The sequence below is a fragment of the Siniperca chuatsi genome, unplaced genomic scaffold (genome assembly GCF_020085105.1).
Source record: "Siniperca chuatsi isolate FFG_IHB_CAS unplaced genomic scaffold, ASM2008510v1 Contig00085, whole genome shotgun sequence".
Taxonomy (NCBI): domain Eukaryota; kingdom Metazoa; phylum Chordata; class Actinopteri; order Centrarchiformes; family Sinipercidae; genus Siniperca; species Siniperca chuatsi.
Genome location: NW_025322563.1, coordinates 26,408 through 41,398, shown reverse-complemented (window position 1 = coordinate 41,398; position 14,991 = coordinate 26,408). Strand labels below are relative to the sequence as shown.

Genomic DNA, 14,991 nt, shown 5'->3' with positions numbered 1-14,991 from the left:
GGGAAGTAAGGGTACTCAGGTGTTGGGAGTATGTGACCACCAGGGGGATGAGTGGGAGGGTTGGTCCAACCCCTCCTCCTTTTCTTCCACTGTACTCTCCCCTGTCCCTGAAGATGTTCCTGACCTCTGCCTTAATCCCCCTAAGGAACCGTTTTGTGTACCCCCTAGGACGGAGTGCATAAAAGAGGGTCCTTGTGGCGTCCTCTACATCCTGAGGTAGGTACAAATACGGTGAAATCTGATCAGTTGTGATTTTATTAGACCTCGGAAAGTATGTTTGGGATGATAGCTAGTTTTGTGAAGGAGGGCATGTCTATCAGTGTCTTTGAAATAGACTTTGGTGGCTAATTTCTTAGTATGCTCCATATATTTGCAGAAGAAGACCTTCGTGTCCAGAAATTCAACTTTCTCAAACTGTAAATTGTGTTTCAATTTGATTTTCGGGTGATGAGAGTTTAACACAGTTAGGAATTCCTTAAAGGATTCCACTGAACTGGTCCAGATACCGAAAATATCGTCGAAAGTACCGGAGATACAGCAGAGGTAAGTTTTACATTTGAGAAAGGCAGTCCTTTCCCATTCTGCGAGGTATATATCTGCATAGGCGGGGGAATACTTTCTCCCCATTGCACAACCGCATATCTGGAGATAAAACTTACCATTAAACTCAAAGTCATTACGTGTTAAGGTGATTTCTAACAACTGGAGGACCTCTTTGTCCGGCGCCGGGGTCCGGGACCCGTTGGAAGGCCTCGGCCACTGCCTTGAGTCCTAAGGTAGTGTCTATGTTAGTATACAGAGAATCAATATCAATAGAAAAGAGGAAGGCATTTTCAGGTACTTCCATGTCCTTTAACTTATTGATAAATTCATAAGTATCTTTAACATAGCTTGGATGCTGTTGTGAGATGGGATTAATATAATAGTCAATGTACTCCGCTATACGATATGATTCTGAACCACAATCACTAACAATGGGCCTGCCAACAGGTATTTTATAAGGGGCGGTCCAAGTCTCTGGAGTTTTATGGATTTTGGGCAGCAAATAGAATAGGCGGGGGGCGAGAGAATCCGGCCCGAATAAATAATACTTCTGTTTACTGGAAATCTGTTTATCATCATATAATTTAGAGATTATTTGCCTAACCATATGTTGGGTTTCAGATTGCAACAATTGGGTCAGAGGGACATAATAGGTGGTGTCTCCCAGTTGTCTGTACGCCTCACACAGGTAATTGAACCTATCCTGGAGCACTATTTGGCCCCCCTTGTCTGCTGGTTTAATAATTATGTCTTTCCTACTGCTCAAAGACCTTAGAGCCTGTTTTTGGGCAATGCTAATATTTGACTTGCCCAACTGTAGGGGTTTAAAGTTGGACAACAGAGTTTCATCTTTATTTATTAATACTTGCAATGCCTGTGGTAAAGACTCCAGACCAGGTTCCCAATGAGAAGGGTTAGTAAAAGGCTCACTGCTGTAATTATCATCATTATATTGAAAGTGGTTAATTAATTTGAGTCTCCTATGGTAAGCATGGAGGTCGCTGCGGAGTTGCAGCAAATCGGGTACCCAGTGTCGGGATAAAGGTAAGTCCTCGTTCCAGGATATCCTGTTCTAAAAGAGTCAAGGTAAAGCCAGAACAAAGATTAGTAATATTAGATAAATGAAGTTGGTGGTTAAAGCGTTGTTCCCCCTCTACATGTTTAACTGGTCGAGCCAAAACTCTTTCAGAGCCTCTGCTGTATCTCTGGTCCAGTGGATGGGATCACCAGATTCTGTCTTGAATATTAGTGGACTGATCTCAGGGAGTGCATTACTTTTTTTGCTTATTAGCCGATTCAGGCCTTGCAATAAAACTTTCTGTTCTCTTTCCAATCTGTCTGAGTAATTAATGATGGGAATGTATATTAAGGCACTGGGAAATGTCTCCTCAGCTGTCTTCAGCAGAGCATTCAGTTGTTTGGACATGGTAAGTATTTGTTGGCGTCTCAGACAATTGTTTAGACCCAAGGAGAGAATAACCTTACTGACGGTAGTAACAGGTTGGAGTTTCTTTAGTACCTGGTCAATATGATGGAACTGTGCACCAGGGAAGCTGTCAACTTGAACTTCATCACTGGTGAATGGTGGAATACAGAGCCAGGTTGGAGTCTCCTATTACTAGGACAGGTTTTTTGATGTGTAGTTGCCAGTTTCTAATTTTCTGTTCTGTTTTCTGATGGGTTGTAGGTTCCCGGACAGAGGCAAGGCCAGACATTGAAGGTGACTGTGTTTTGGAAAGGTTTGTGGAGGACTCAGATTGGGGGCTGTTGTTTCTGCTGCTGCTGCTTTGAGCTGATGTTATAGCTTTAGCAGTGTTCCCCATCATCACATGTCCCCCATGCTCCTTTTGTTTGTCGGTTTTAGGAGTCACCTGTTTCGGTTTGCTATTGACCTTCCGACAAGTCTGGAAAGCCTCTGAACGGTCACCCATCAGCCCAGGGTCCTGATAGGGAGATTTGGGAACAGAAGGAGGTGATTGGGTGAGTAAGAAGAGAGAGTGAGTCAGACATATCCACTGCCACATTACTGAAGTGGACCCTTGTAGTATCACTAAAATCTCCCTGGTGTGTGCTTCCCTCCATATTCGTCACTGCTCTGTCTTGGTCAGGACTTGGGGGGGCCTTGACAGTCCTAGGGGATAAGGTAGAAGAAGGAGGAGAGGGTGAGATCTGATGGGAATATAACTCCCGTCTCTCTGTGTCTGGCCTCTCAGAGACTGTGGTAAGGGAGCTTTCACCGTCTCCTCCCTCGTCTTGTGAAGGAATGATAGAGAGATTGTGTACTGCTAAGGGAGCGTGATGGAGTTGTACTGTAATGTCCCTAGATGTGGGATGAGCTACAGGAGTCTGCTTAGCTTGAGGCTCAACTGTTATGCTCTCTGGGTGTTCTGTTGTGGGTTTTTGAACCGTCTGAGACTGAGCTGAAGGTGGAAGAGGTGGGAACTCGTCAGATAGCAACTCCTTGGGTAGCGACTCTGTGGTGGCTTACCCAGAAGGGTCATATTCCTCAGAGTTTCTACAGACGAAGTTGTAAGTTTACGTCTGTATCTAGCCCTGGCCCACTTGATGGCTCTACTGAAAGCCTCCTCCTGAAAAGGACCCAGACTGTCAAGAATGGATGCAATGACTTGATCGTAATGGTCCCTGAGAATTGCTAGATTGTTATCCATCCATTGTGCTGTGTTCAGTTTGACCCTCTCCTCCGTGACACACGTTAGGTGAGGCAGGTTTAATGAGCGAGGTCAGTTTATTTACTTTTCTCATCATCCCCACCGGGAAAGAGTCATCCCGACACAGTTAACCAGGATCTCAGAGTGATGGATAGCCTGCAGTAGTTTAAAATAATTTTTGGTCTGATCTACTACTGGTTGTGTCACTATGGTTTCCTGTGTAGGTCTCACCAAGGAGGAGGGGACCCTTTTCCCACTCACCCAGGTTCTGTGTGGTCAATGCAGTAAACCGGTTCTGGAGTGGCAGAGTCATGGTGTCATAAAAAGGCAGGTAGGTTCTTTAAAAACAACAGAGGAAAGAGAACTCTGTTAAATAGGTAAGTTTTGATAAAAAGGGGGGAGGGGAAAATGGGTTAAAAGATTTAAAACATAAAAAAATGTTAAGAAAAAAATAAAAAGTGAATTTAAAATATTAAAAAACAAATATAAACAACCTGCTAATATTAAGCAATCTAAGAGTAAGAGATAAAAAGGTAATTATAAACAGTTAATTGTTTAGACCATAAAAATCCAAATAATCAAAGAAAAAAGGAGGAGATTTAGACTCACTGGGATTTTTAAGCTTGTTATGACATCTGGTGGTCTGTTAACAGAACTACACCCTTAAAACAATCACCAACTGAGAGAAGGTGTGTTAAAACAGCTTACAGTGTCTAAACAAACTTTTAAACAAAGAAAAGGGAGGAAGGGGAAAGGAGAAAAACAGTCTTGTCCAAGGTGGGAAAACAGTTCAGTAAACTTGGATGGGCTTTGCTGGAGAGTGGAGCAGTGTCAGACATTAAAATTCCAGGTAGAATCTCTGGAGAATATATCTCCAGGCCGTTGTGAAGTCTTCTGTGTGCGCACACTCTTTTATGTTGGAAACCAACTCACCGTTTGCAGTTGTAGGAGCCTGATACTTGTGTGGTCACAGTCGTGATAGTAGCAGGCTGTAGTAGGCCTGAGTAGGCCTGAGTAGGCCTGATGCTCCTCACAGGCCTTGTTGTGTTGGTGGTTTCTGGTCCATTGTTCACTGATAAGTTTTCTATTTTACTCCAATAAAAAGACAAGTGCTGTAAAAAACAATAAAAAGCTGAGTCCTCCTGATTAAAATGGAATTTAAGAATAAACAAATACTGTTTATAAGAAAAAACTGAGAAGAAAGAGTTGTCTTAACGTTTATGGCAACGGCTTCATCAGAAGATGGGAGACAAAGGAAGGCAGCAAACTTATAGCCTTACCCCACACAGGTGTGAGCTGATGTGTCCCTAGCTGATAGGTTGATTAGGTGCACAAGCCCCCTGGTGGGGTGTGGCATTATCCTTGTAAAGTACCCACCCTCAAGTGTGTTTGTTTGTGTTGTGGGGAAGGGGCACAAGGATGCTGCTAAAGGAAAGGAGGTAGGAAATGAATTTAAAAGACAAACTAATAAAATTTTAAAATTATTAAGAGTTTTAAGACATCTTTAAAAACAAGAAAAATAAAACAATAGTATCCTGAATAACAATTATAACCAAAGTAGTTGCAATATTTGTTGAAGGAAGAGTAGTTGATTACTAGGCTCGGGCGAGGTTAGGGGCAAAAAGGGGTTAACTCCTGCAGGGAGTTATAATGCACTAGCACTAGTATTTCTTTAATTTTCAAAACCCGGGCCAAACCCCCCAAAAAATTTTTTTCATTTTAAAAAACAAATTTATTTCGAATTTTCCGGGAAACCTGACAAACAACCCCCTACCCACCCAAATTTTTTAAAATTTAAAAAGCCCCCCCCTTCAAATTTTCCCCAACATCAACCCCGGGAAACCCTTTCCCCATCCCAAAACCCTAAATCCCTTTTCAACTCCCCAAACCCATTTGGCCCCAAAAGGAAAATCACGGAAACCCTTTAAACAACCCCCAATTAAAAACCCAAAACCGCCCAAAGGGCCCCAAACCCCCCAAACCCCCTTTCCCGTTTTGGGGCCCGCCCCCCCAAATTCCCCCACTTCCGCCCGTTGCCCCATAATATTTTCCCCGGCCCTACCCCTTTTCCAAAACCACTTCTCCTTTAATTAAAAAACCCAACCCCCTTTTTCCCAATTAAATAACCCCTTTTCCCCTTTTTCCCAAATTTCCCCATTTCCCCCAATTTCCCCTTTCAAATTTAAAAACTCCCCCAAAAACCCAAACCCAAATCCCCCTAACCCAAAGATCCCTTTCCAAAAAAACCCCAATTTAAACCCAAACCCATTGGGCCCCCCTAAAAAAAAAATTTTTTCCCAATTACCCCTCAAAAAAACCCCAAAGGTCCCCCTTTTTTAAAAATTTTTAAAACCCAAATTTCCTTTGTTTTCCAAAAATTTCCCCTCTTTAAAGTTTGTCCACCCCCCGGGAAAGTCCCCACCCCCCCAAATCCACTTTGGGGGGAAAACACCCCAACCCCCGCCCCCGGGGTCCCCCCCCCCCTCACACCCCCCTCCCTGCCTTCCTCCCCTCCCCCTCTTCCTCCATTTTCCCTTCCCCTTCCCCCCCCCTTCCTTCCTTTTCCCCCCCCTTTCCCCTTTCCCTTTTTCCCCTCCCCCCCTTTCTTGGGGTGCCCCCCTCGGCCTCTCCTCCCCTCCAAGGGCTGGGCCAAAATGGCAAGGGCCCCCGTTCCGTACCTGCGAGCCTCTCCGTGCCCCTGCTTCACCTTAGGGAAACTGGGCCATAAATAGGCATAGGAAAAGCCCCTCCGTGTGGCCAGACTGCCTACACCTCCTACAGAAAGGTGGTTGCCGGGAGTAGTATAGAAACCCACCATCCCCACCAAGGCTAAAAAAGCAGGTGGGTGCTTCATCCACCAGGCCCTTCCCGGGTCGGGGTTGAGCAGTACCTGGAACTGCCGCCTTCCAGTCCAAAACCCCATTGGATCCTTCATGTACCTAGCATGCTGTCACAACCTCTCCATACTGCTCCAAAAATGCAGCTAACGCCAGGTCAGTCACAAAAGGGTTGAACATATGTACGGTGATGGTTCTGAAATTTGGTGAAGTCTAGATTCAGAACCTGGTAACAGGACAAGGGCCTTACCCCAGCTTTTTTGCTGCAGACTTCAACCACTCTTCTGTAGAGATCCTCATCCATCAGGGTGACGTCAAAAGCCTTTTCCTGCTGGTTCCCACTGAATACAATAGACTTCTTCCACCTTCAGGTGTAGCTGCCCGATAGCCACACTGTTCCAAAAAAAGCTCATGATAGAACTTGTTCTGCATCTGAAACAGCCTGGAACACGCAAGATAAACCTCAGACCAACCTTTAGGACCATCTGCTGGTTGTGGACTGTTGCAGCCATGTTGTTTCTGTTGTTAGTATATCCTCCTCTTTGTAGTTTTCTTTCCCGTCTTGCTCCACTTGATCTTAGCCAAAAGGCCGAGAAGGCGATGAGCACCGATGCTTTGCTTCCGGAGCCCACCTCCGGAATGCTTCTCCCTTGCCCCTGGTGTAGCCTCTTGTCTCTGCGCATAACAACGCCTGCTTATCAGCACCGCCTCCCAAGCGGCCCACGCCCGATATTGCCTAGGGCAGCTCTCTTGCTTTTACAGGCGCGCCAAGGCTCGGCCAGATGACAAGGCCTGCCAAAAATAGGCGTAACTCATGGGCGTTCCTCCTCCACGGAAGGGTTAGGGGTTAGGGGTTAGGGTAGGGGAACTGAACCTGACCCCCAGCAAAGTGGGAGACAGGACATGCACGTTCCTTCCCCCTGTAGTCCCTACCCCCACACCCTCCCCCTCTATCAAAGGCGGATTGGTGGTAATATCCGCCTTGACTCACACCATCCACTACAGCACAAGCTGGGTGTAATCCGGACATTACAACACAGAGCCAAAGAAGTGCCCACAGGCTCAGAGGGTAAGAAGAAAGAGGAAAAGCATGTCCAGAATGCACTCTCAGCCTGTGGTTTATCCTATTTGGGCTATCAACAAAGTTAAAAGAGCCAAAAACAGGACAAAAGTGTAACTGAACCGAGAAGGAACGGTGTCTCCATTCCTTATGTATCTGGACTGTCTGAAAAACTACAAAGGATCTTTAGACAGCACGATGTTCGGTCCTCTTTAAACCAGGCAACACTTTAAGACAGAAACTCGTTCACCCTAAGGACAAGTTACCCACACAAAAACAGAGCAATGTTGTCTACTCCATTCAGTGCAGTGAGGAAAGCGGCAAAGAAGCGGTACATAGAAGCGGAACCAAACAGCCACTTCACAAAAAAGACTTTATCAGCACAGATGACACGCTTAACTCAGGGTTACAGAGCGCCGTGCATTTGCATTTAAAAGCTACAAACCACACATTTGAAGACAGCGAGGTGAAGATTCTTAGTAGAGAGAAGAGTTGGTTTGAGCGGGGCGTCAAGGGAAGCCATTTTTGTGAAGAAAGAGAACCCCTCTTTGAACAGAAATGGTGGTCTGAGATTTAATCTGCCCAAAGTCTATCAGAGTGTATTATCACCTTGGTCACGCCTATCACATGCCAATCAGGCACTTAACAGTGATGAAGTAGATGCAGCCAGAGAACAATAGGCCTGATTACTGATCACTGGGCCATCTTGAAACTATTAGGGCAGTTTCCAGGTGAAACTAGCTATTAACAGATACTCAGGCAGATTCCTCCTGAGGGCAGGGCTTATGTAACTCAGATTAGCTTAAATTTCCAGTTGCCGTCCAATTTTTTCACAATTGAGAATGACTTCGGATGGGAGCCGAAATGTCTTGATTCTGAAAACAGTGTCCAGATGACTCACGACTGAAACCTTTTCTACGATAGAACACTCCTGGACGAATGAGGGACTACACCGTCTTGCCCTGAAATGTTCTTTGTCGATCCCTTTCAGAGGATCGACGACGTCTTTGCTGTGGCGCTACTTGTCCATCCATCATCATGAGCAAAACTCATGATGGAGTTATTTTAAATCCCAATAAATAAAATGAAATTATCTAAAACAGAAGTCAAATTTGAACTCAAATTTAAATTGTGAACTTAAAATATATTTATTTTTATAAATTTTTATATTTTAATTTTTAACAAAATAAATATTTTTTTAACAAACTAAACAATAATTTTTAAATAATAAAGTGTGCCTAGGCGCGACGTTTCGACCTCTTTAGGTCTTCTTCAGGCTAAGGCACAACTGAAAAAATGAAATGGCTTGCAGACTGGCAGAGATGTTGACTCTTCAATGGTTTGAGCAAGAATGAAAAGAAAAAGCCACTGCACTCTATTTATACCCTCCCTTGTAACTTGTTTTAACTTTGGTTTGTGTTCTAACTTGTGTCTGTGTTTTACAATTTGTATTTTGTCCACTTGTTTTTAACCCCTCATATGTCGATAAATATAAGTTTTTAATCAGAATGAAACTGATTTTAATATTGTATATCCCAAAAACATGCAATATTAATAGTTTTTATTTAAATATATTTATGGATTTTAAGTCTATGTATGCATTTTTTTGAATATCTTTAGGGATACATTTTAGGAATAGGGTGGGGTTAGATTTGGTAAAGGGATAGAGGTAAGGGAAGGGAGGGTGTGGTTAGAGGTTAGGGTTAGGGTTAGGTGAAAAAGGGTTAACTCCCTGCAGGGAGTTATAATGCACTGGCACTAGTATTTCTTTGTATTCTAAGTTCATAAAATCAACAGGTGCTACTATGTGGTTTATAAAAGGTTTAAAAAACCAAAAGGAAAAAATTAGGGGAAACAACAAATCAGTGTCTGGGACTAAAATCACTAAGAAATGGAATAAATGACTACATAGTCTAACAGTCGAAGGGGCTCAGTTAAATCTCCTGTAATGGGAGATTTGAGACACCACCATTGATAATTCATAAAAAGTAAGTACTCAGGTATAATTTCAGGAGAGCAGCTGGGTCAGAAAAACAAAAGCAGACAAACAGAACTGCAGCAGGGCGGTAAGTGCTGGAAATAAAAAAAGGTAAGTGCTGATTAATCAAAGGGAGATACAAGAAATTATATAATAATATTAATATGAATAAGTGCTTCAATAGAAAAAAAACATGCATGTAGTAAATCATAATGTACATAATAGAAAAATATACAAATACACAACAAAAAGGATAAACCGAATAGCCCTGTTGCAGCAATGTCTGCCTAAGGTCCTGACCAATACTCAGTTTAAAGCTTAAAACTCCAAAGCCGACCAGTGTGTTAAAAAAATGTGTTTTTATTTATTTTTACATCTTCTAGGTAAGAGAGATCTCGCTGGAACCTGACCTGAAAGAAGGGGAGAAGAGGAAAGAAACTTAACCAAAGGTAAGGAGGATCAAATGGTCACCCAGGTAGGTAAGTATGGGAAGGTAAGTAGGTAAAGGGGAAACAGGTAAGTAAAAACGGAAACTTCAAGTTAGGGGGTTAGGAAAGAGGAAAAGGGGAAGGGTTAGGGTTAGGGGTAGGGAACTGAACCTGACCTGACCCCCAACAAAGTGGGAGGACAGGACGTGCACGGTCCTTCCCTCGGTAGTCCCTACCTCCACCCTCTATCAAAGGCGGATTGGTGGTAATATCCGCCTGAAATGTTCTTTGTCGATCCGCTCGGGGATCGGCGGCGTCTTTGCCGTGGCGCATCACGATCCATCCATCATCATGAGCAAAACTCATGATGAAGGAGTTGTTATTTTTAATCCCAATAAACAAAATAAAATAAAAGTCAAATTTTAACTCAAATTTTAAATTGTGAACATAAAATATATTCATTTTTTATGAATTTTTTATAATTTTTAACAAACTAAATAATATATTTTTTAACAAACTAAATAAAATATATATTTTTTAATAATAAAGTGTGCCTATCAGCATAACATTTCCTGACCACTGTGGGTCTTCTTCAGGCAAAGGCACAACTTAAAAGAAAACTGAAAAGGCTTGCAGATCGGCAGAGATGTTGACTGTTCGATGGTCAGTGCAAGAATGAAAGAAAAAGCCACTGCACTCTATTTATACCTTCCTTGTAACTTGTTTTAACTTTGGTTTGTGTTCTTAACTTGTATCTGTGTTTTACAATTTGTATTTTGTCCACTTGTTTTTAATCCTTGTATGTCGATAAATATAAGTTTTTAATCAAATTAAACTGATTTTAATATGGTATATTCCAAAACATGAATTAATAGTTTTATTGAAATATATTTATGGATTTTAAGTCTATGTATAACATTTTTTTGAATATCTTTAGGGATCAATTTTAGGAACAGGGTGGGGTGGGATTTGGTAAAGGGATAGAGGTTAGGGAAAGGAGGGGGTGTGGTTAGGGTTAGGGGGAAGAGGTTAGGTTAGGGTTAGGGGTTAGGTTAGTTAGGGTAGGGAACTGAACCTGACCCCCAGCAAAGTGGGAGACAGGGCGTGCACGGTCCTTCCCCCAGTAGTCCCTACCCCACCCTCTCTATCAAAGGCGGATTGGTGGTAATATCCACCCTGAAATGGTCTTTGTCGATCCTGTTCAGGGGATCGGCGCGTCTTGCCTTGGCGCACCACTGGTCCATCCATCATCATGAGCAAAACTCATGATGGAGTTGTTGTTTTGTTGAATACCTATACAAAAGTAAATAAAATTATCTAAAACAAAAATCAAAATTTAACTCAAATTTTAAATTATTTTTAAAAATTATTTATTTTTATGAATTTTTTATATTTTAAATTTTTAACAAACTAAATAATATATTTTTTTAAAAAGTTGTTTCATCATATGCTAATGCTGCCAGACGGGAGTCAGTGGTAGTGGAGGTACAGCATTTGGAAAAACCATGGGTCGGCGACTGTCACACCTCCTCGTTAAGAGCAATTGAGGATGTGTCGCTGAACTCACAAGAGACAGAGAGATTGAAGCAGCTGTGGCTGATTTGCCTGATGCAGCACTGCAGCCCTTGTGGGGAGTGCGGTGACTCAGGGAAAAAGCAGGTCGAGGAGGATGAAAGTTTGGAGGAGAACTTCGTTTGTCGCTGAGTGGGTAACGGTGGCAAACAGAGGTGGAAAGGGAAAAAGAAAGAGGTTGGAGGTGGGCATTCCTGTTTTGCCACCCTCGTCCCCCTCTCCACTGGTTAAAGCGAGCAGGTACAATGTACTTTCGGAGGTTTTGGAAGAGATGTACAAAGAAAATGAGTCTGATAAGGTGCTGCAGCCGCAAATGAGGAGATGGAATGGAGAATGGGGAAACTGGAACGTCTTTGTCTCAGCAGGACATTACTGCATCAGACAGTAGCAGGCTTACACCCAGCGGTGTATCTGGAGAGTCTCCAAGGTTGGCTGCTACTCTCTCAGATCATTTACCAGTTCCAGAAGGCAGCCCTTACCTTCTGGAGGACAGCCCTCCGGTTCAGAGCGTGGTTTTCGTTCTGAAGAGCCAGATGAGGATGACTGTCTTTCATGACTGGTTAAGGGAAGGGATGTGAGTGAACCCAGAAGATTTGTTTTCCCCTTTTACACAGGCTTTCTTTATTTCTTTAAACATCAGGAGTACTCAGGCTCTGCAAGCCAAGCCCTCGGGCGACGAGTGAGAGAAAGGGAGGAAAATGCAGGGCACATTTAACAGGTATTGTGTACTGGTTACAATGGGGCAATATCCCTGCCAGTTTGTCTGCCAATCCAAAGCGCAAAATCTGGCTGGATTTTCTTGAAGCTTCGCCTGGCTGTCAATTCTGCGCCCACGTCGCGGCCGATACACGATGATTTGGGACTGGGGGCCCAATGAGGTTCCACAAGGAACATCGGTGAGCCCACCCTGACTCGAGTCTTTTTGTCCAGCGTCGAGCAGAGCGGCGAACCTCTCTGTTCGCGTCCGTGTTTGGCTTTCCACGAGGCAGGAGAAGGGTGCACCGTTCCCGGCGGCGCCGGTTTAAAGTGAGCGGAGCGAGCCCCGTTTTCAGCTCCCGGTGCTAAAAATCCGTTTAATATGTCGTCCCCTTATAGAGGACATATCAGATATTAAACTGATAGGAACAGATTTTTTTTTTATTACAAAAAAATGGTTTCAATTCCAAAAACAGTTTCTCAAATACAGCATACATGCATCATTTCATTCAGTAGATACAAAGTCCATGATATCATTGCATCCCTACCAACATAACTGAAATTCTCAAAGAAACCCTTTTGCCATGAATCCTTAACCCCAGTCATTACCTGTTTTTTCCTTTCAGCCTGTATTGCGCTGAAAAAACAGTCTCAAACTTCTCGTGGAATTCTCGACGATGATCGCAACAGATATGCCCCTACACTCAAAAATTTCCTTAAGCTGCACTTTCAGGAGTCACAAACCAGCTAATTTACCGTGCCGCCACAGTTTCACCTCCTCTTCACCCACCTCACCTTCCTTTACAATAATTTATACAAAAAATCTTCATCCGCTCCTTGGCAACCTCCCACCACTCTATCACCCCAGGACACATTTGTCTGAGTCCCAGAAGGCCATTGAAAAACACTAGAAAATACTGTTTAAACAACTCTTCCTCAAGAATACTAATATTTAGGCGCCAGTAACCAGGCCCCAAAACTAAGGCACACACGAGCGCACCTCAAACAGCAGCCCATCATGATCTGAAAAAAAACAGGGAGCAGCCTGCCTGCCAACAGACTCAAGGATTTTGCTAAAAACACATAATCCAAAACGTCTGACTATTCCCGGGAGTTCGCCATGTGGGACCGTCTACCCATGGCCTGACCTCCTCCCCATCTACCAGGCCATGTCTGGACATAAGGTGGAAGATACATTTTCGCTGGGATCCCTCCTTACCTAGTTCCACATTAAAATCACCTCCTACAATTACCTGCCTATTTGTGGCAAGGTGCGGCTCCACTAGCCCAAACATCTCTTGCCTTCCTGCTGGAGTTTGCGGCCCCACAATAACCCTCAGCTTGGCTGTCCCCCATGTGATATCCGCACCTATTATTCTCCCCTGGACAATAACAAAAACATTTTCCACCACGATCTCTTTAACTCCAAACAAAATCCCAACCCCTGTAGAGTGGACCCCCCCTACACTCCAAAGTGAATCCCCTTTTGTCCATTCCCTTGAGAAGTTTCCAACATCAAACTTATTCCGCAGATGTACCTCCTGCAAAAAACAAATGGAAACATGCAGAGAGTCTACAAAATCAAAATGACCCTTCTTTTAACAGAGTCCCCTCATTCCTCTCACATTTTAAAGAAAAAACATTCAAACAAACCATTGAAAATTCCTCAAATTTAAATGTTCTTTCCAAAACTACGTTCCCCTCCCCTACGGGAGTAAAGGTCCTCACTGTCCATCTGTTCTGCCCAGGAAAAGGGCTCTGGGTTGGCGAGCTTGATGGCCTGTTGGGTCCATCATATGCATCTTCACTTGATGGGGATGTCAGCATAAGCAGGCCAGGGAAAGATCAAAACCCAGCCCCCAACCCTACAGGGAGCAGGTCACCCGAATCTCCTCTGGACTGACCCCATCCTCCACCTACCCCTTTGCTCTGTGTCGCCACCTCCCTCCTCTACTTCCTCATCTACTCTGCCTTGCTGTCCTACTCCATCACCCCTCACCACATCTGCTCCCTCCACTTTGCCTGGCCCTCTTTCCCCTCCCCTTGTCTTTTTGCTGTGTCCCCCCTCCCCGCTCTCTCCACTTTCAGTTGGGAGCCCTGCTCCGAACACCTGCGAGCCTCTCCGTGCCCCTGCTTCACCTTAGGGAAACTGGGCCATAAATAGGCATAGGAAAAAAGCCCCCTCCGTGTGACCAGACTGCCTACACCTCCTACAGAAAGGTGGTTGCCGAGGTAGTATAGAAACCCACGATCCCACCAAGGCTAAAAAAAGCAGGTGGGTGCTTTGAGTCCACCAGGCCCTTCCGGGTCGGGGCTGAGCAGTACCTGGAACTGCTACGCCTTCCAGTCCCAAAACCCCATTGGATCCTTCATGTACCTAGCATGCCGTCACAACCTCTCCATACTGCTCCAAAAATGCAGCTAACGCCAGTCAGTCGTACAAAAGGGTTCGAACATATATGCAGTGATGGTTCTGAAATTTGGTCAGTCTAGATTCAGAACCTGTTGTAACAGGACAAGGAGCCTTACCCAAGCTTTTATTGCAGACTTAAACCACTCTTCTGTAGAGATCCTCATCCATCAGGGTGACGTCAAAAGCCTTTTCCTGCTGGTTCCACTGAATACAATAGACTTCTTCCACCTTCAGTGTGTAGCTGCTGTGATAGCCACACTGTTCCAAAAAAAGCTCATGATAGAACTTGTTCTGCATCTGAAACAGCCTGGAACCGCAAAGGTAAACCTCAGACCAACCTTTGGGACCATCTGCTGGTTGTGGACTGTTGCAGCCATGTTGTTTCTGTTGTTCGTATATCCTCCTCTTTGTAGTTTTCTTCCCCGTCTTGCTCCACTTGATCTTAGCCAAAGGCCGAGAGGCGATGAGCACCGATGCTTTGCTTCTGGAGCCCACCTCCGGAATGCTTCTCCTTGCCCTGGTGTAGCCTCTTGTCTCTGCGCATAACAACGCCTGCTTATCAGCACCGCCTCCCAAGCGGCCTCACGCCCGATATTGCCTAGGGCAGCTCTCTTTGCTTTTCACAGACGCGCGCAAGGCTCGGCCAGATGACAAGGCCTGCCAAAAATAGGCGTAACTCATGGGCGTGCCTCTCCTCACGGAAGGGTTAGGGGTTAGGGGTTAGGTAGGGGAAACTGAACCTGACCCCAGCAAAGTGGGAGACAGGACATGCACGTTCCTTCCCCTGTAGTCCCT

At 44.4% G+C, this 14,991-nt stretch overlaps 1 pseudogene; it reads right to left on the bottom strand.

Moving 5' to 3' along the window:
* Positions 1-12,078: 12,078 nt before the first annotated feature.
* LOC122872700 lies at positions 12,079-12,244 on the bottom strand (annotated as a pseudogene).
* Between the last annotated feature and the right edge of the window lie 2,747 nt (positions 12,245-14,991).